We start from the raw sequence: 4,222 nt of genomic DNA, 5'->3' as shown, positions 1-4,222 counted from the left end.
TAAAATCTGAGTCAGAAAGAAAACATTTGTCTCCGAGGTCCTTATTAAAAGTTTGCAGTCACCACGTCAGCCTGAAAAAAAAAAAAAAAAGATCTCGAGAATCTTGGATGTGAATATAATCGGTCTAATCCCTGGTTTATTTTTCAACCAGGTTTCCTCACATTTGTAACTCTTTCACAAAGATTTCATGAGAACAAACTTTTTCATTGACATCAGGTCTTCCCTCGGCAACAACAGTCACATGACCCCCCAACACCGTCCAATCAGGGTATTGGCCGACTATTATTGGTTCATGTCTAAGAAGTCAGAGTTCTCACATTGGCCATGTCTTTAAATGATCTCTGTTTGTTTGTCAAAGTTACAGATTTCTGCCTTGTTTCAGGTTTGAAAAAAACCCCAAAAACTAAACTTTTGAATATTTCACAAACCTGCTCCATCTCTCGCCCAGTCGGGCCGTGAGCACAGCCCCTGTGCACCAAATAAGTAAACAATTGCATCAATAAACACGGAGAACATTGCAAGACGTAAATCAATCACAGCACATGATAAGAGACTGTAATCATTAACCTTGTTTTGCTGAGAATTCATTTTGGCTTCTGGCCCTATCAGCTCAGTCAGCAGCTTTGCTCTGAGTGCCTTTATCTCTCTGATTCTCTAAAGAAGATTCAGTCATCAGCGAGTCAATAGACATTTGACCTGCACTGCTAAACAGCACACATGATAAAATAATAGGGACTGCAACTCCAGTTGTAATTTGATGAAAGCAGGACAAAAAAACTGATAAAAACTGTGAAATAACAGCATATATCTGTGGTCCACACAGACATTCAGCACTGGGATGTGTTTTAGCCTCTCAGCCAAGCTCTGCACTAAGTCTCTCCAAGTGTTATGTTCAATGATCATTAAAAAATAAGTCTCAGTTAATAACCGTAGACAATAAGGCACGTTGTTAATGAGTAAACACCACATGATAACGCTCTAATAAAAACCTGCTCATGATGAATCCTCTGGGCCGTTCACCAAGTTCACATCCCCCTTCATCCTCCCGCTTCCATCAGACACTAATGTCTCTCATTTTAATGCCATGTTTAAATATGGTCATTTAATTTACAAAACTCGAAATTGAACAGAAACAAGCTTTGTTTTGTTAAAGACTAATCAGAGGACAATTTCGTGTGTCATCACTCTAACATTTTCATCACAACCCTTTACAAAACTCAAAATTGAACAGAAACATCATCACTCTAACATTTTCATCACAACCAGTAACAAAATGATTCTTTCCACCCTGAAATCTCCTAAGGGTCTAGTATATTCTTACTGCATTGTTAACTTCATCAGTGATTTGGGATTTTTTGCACGGATTGGTTCATTATCAAGTAGATAATAAATCAGCAAACTACAGACGTAGGATTTTATAATTTTTTAGGAAGTGTAGAAAGAAAATAAAGGATCATTTAAATCTGTCAATAAGTCACAGTTTTACTTTAGCTAAGCTAAAAAAATGTTTTACTGATATTTAGGTTGTAAACATGGGCATCAGAAGAGACAGGTACCAAAGTACATTGCTATAAAACAATGCTAAAATTACAACTAAACACAGCTTGTATGTCGTCTGTTCTGCTGTGTGAATAATTTAGAATTAGATTAAATTTATGTAAATCAAGTTTATTCATTATGGTGCGTGATTATTGTGTTACTTTTATTTTATAGGCTTCATAATTAACTTTAAAGTAAAGCTCGTGTTGAAGACAACAGTAAACTGGTCGTGAACAATGTTATTTACCTCTATCTTTCTTTTGCCCTGGTATTTAGTTTACTAGTGCCTCCATCTTGTGGACACATCGTGTAGTGACACGTCCCTAACCAATTTATATTCGGCTGCTACGGCTACAATGGCCGTTAGATTAGCATTTAATTGGAAAAACTGTAAAAAATTAAAAAAATTAAATTTAAAATGCGTTTAAATAAACATGAATTTGGGCTGAGTTCTCAATTTAGAACACTATTTTGACTTTAAAAGGATATATGTTAGCTTGTAGCTAATTTCACAGCACTGTGCTTTTAACACCAATTCTTTCTTTCTCTTTCTACATCTCAGAGTCTATTCAGTTGTTCATTTTACCTCTGTTGATGAAGTGCAGCTCCCCATACCGACCATACATCCCTGCGAAGGCCCAGCTATGACGGTGAGCCTGCCATAGCAAAGCGAGGAAGGCCCATGAGCCAGAGCGGCTCGGTCAGGCCAAGGCTACACCTAAGAGATGGTGCTGTTTGTCTGGGCCACTGGGCCTGCAGTAAGGGCCCACATTAGCCTGGGATTATCCCTCTAATGCCTGTCACAATGAGATTTGATTGGAAGCTTGAACTCTTGGATTAATAGCGTCCAGTGAACCACGTGTACTGACTGTATTTAAAACGGGCAGGAAGCTAACGGGCCTGAGGTAAACTCCTAAGACGTAAAAAGTACATGTACAGCTGAGTAAAAACAAGTCAGGAGGACTGGTTAGTTTACTAGCTTGTTAGACAACACTCTTCCCACAAAACTAGGCTTTTTCTAACCCCTGAGATTTTAGTCTTAACCACCAAAAAAAAAACAAAAAAACAAAACAACATTACCTGAAGTTTTCAAAATTTGAAGCTAAGGTCGCGTTATAGCGCTACCTTGAACTTTTTATATGGACTTCCCGTGCAGGTGGTTTTACATATTGACATAAAATTTGACATACATACAGTATGTCTGACACTGAGTCTGCACTTTTCTCATATCTAGCAGAACACACACACACACACATGCATTCATAATTTGGTCAAAATGAGATTTAAATCCTTGGTTTTAAAACAAAAATAAACAAATGTTTCCACAGTCTCAAATCCTTGGTTTTCCAACAAAAATAAACAAATGTTTCCACAGTTGTTCTGTCAGTCTTTAATGAGAATGGACAGACAGAACTCAACTGGGTTTTGTATAAATGTTATGTATAACTTCCTTGTTGGATGAAATGGTGTCTGGTCCTATTTATATCACAGCAAACTATGTAAATATGTGTCAATAACTTCCTATGCTGATGTACATCCAGGTAGTTTTGTATTTACTTAGTCACAGAAAAGAAAAGAAAAAAAATCCTTGGTCAATTTTCTCAAGAAACTGTATGATTTTCTAAGTTATATTATTTTATTAATAAAATGTTTTCCATCTTTACTCATGTTAATATCCAACTACAGTATATGTGTTTCATTAGCCTCTAACAAAGTCCTGGTTCATTTGTGTTCGACTACTGTAGTCTTAATAATTTTTTTTCTTTACTCCAACCTGGAAGGTAAACACACATGTGTCGTGTGGCTGTTGAACAGTTTGTGTCGTGTTTACATTCAGCCGTGAGCTGTGTCAGCAGCACAGCCACAGTTTATTCAGGCACTGACCGTTGGGCAATTAATCTCCTTTGTCTCACACAAAGTTAGGTTTCATACGAGCTGGGAGTGAAAAGGTACTGGAATAAAGGTGTCAGACATACCTAAGAGTTGGGTGTAAAAAAACAAACAAAACAAAACAATATTTTCTGAAATATTAGCCGTCTTAGCATTTTTATGCATCGCTCTTTTTTCATGTGTATCATTATAATTTAAGCAACATTAAAGTTTAGTAAAGATTGTTGTTGATGGCAAAGCATCACAAGCTAATTCATTAGCATGGATCATCCTGATCAAAAATATTGAAATTATTACAATATAAAGCATGTTTTGTACTATATTTCCAACTGAACAACAGTAGCCTGATGTGCATCTCTGTAGGCTGTGCACAGAAATGAAGACAGAACAGGAAACAAGAGTTTTAAGAGTATTTTTTGTCAAGCGTTTCCAGGTGTTATGGTGGACCAAACAGCAGCACCTGATCAGTTGCGCACCAGCTGTTAAGCAGCACTCAGGCTAATCTTTAAAATTAGACCTTTTTTTTCAACTCTAGCTTCACTGTAACTCAGCTAAACAAACGGCAGATGGAGTAAAAACAGGAAATATCTCTCCGACTGTTCGAACCTCACTGAGAGGCTTTACAGTCCTAGCCTGGTCAAAGAAAGCTGTTAGCCTTTAGCAGCAGTGTGATCGGTAGATTGTGGAATATTTCTGATACATCACTGAAATGTCTTTGCAAAGACATGGACATAGAAGACAAGTCAACAACACATGATTTGGTCAAAACTGTTGCCATAGTTTCAGGCCATTC

The 4,222-nt window shown here is 37.1% G+C and overlaps 2 protein-coding genes across 3 annotated transcripts in view; one reads left to right on the top strand and one right to left on the bottom strand.

Moving 5' to 3' along the window:
* The window catches only part of fitm2 (fat storage inducing transmembrane protein 2), an 11,215-nt gene that overhangs the window by 1,079 nt on the left and 5,914 nt on the right, over positions 1–4,222 (top strand). The window contains exon 2 of one of the 2 annotated variants that reach the window (XR_003050782.1): positions 2,102–2,826. The exons of the other annotated variant lie outside the window; for it this stretch is intronic. The gene's annotated coding sequence lies outside the window, so the exon portion shown is untranslated. Of the gene's footprint in view, positions 1–2,101; positions 2,827–4,222 lie in introns of those variants that run through there. 2 annotated transcript variants of the gene reach the window in all.
* hnf4a (hepatocyte nuclear factor 4, alpha) overlaps positions 1–4,222 on the bottom strand; it is a 17,130-nt gene that overhangs the window by 12,460 nt on the left and 448 nt on the right. The gene's annotated exons all lie outside the window — the stretch shown is intronic.

The sequence above is a fragment of the Cynoglossus semilaevis genome, chromosome 10 (genome assembly GCF_000523025.1).
Source record: "Cynoglossus semilaevis isolate Cse_v1.0 chromosome 10, Cse_v1.0, whole genome shotgun sequence".
Classification (NCBI taxonomy): Eukaryota; Metazoa; Chordata; class Actinopteri; order Pleuronectiformes; family Cynoglossidae; genus Cynoglossus; species Cynoglossus semilaevis.
Note: the sequence above shows the minus strand (reverse complement) of the source record. Positions and strands in the feature narration are given on the sequence as shown.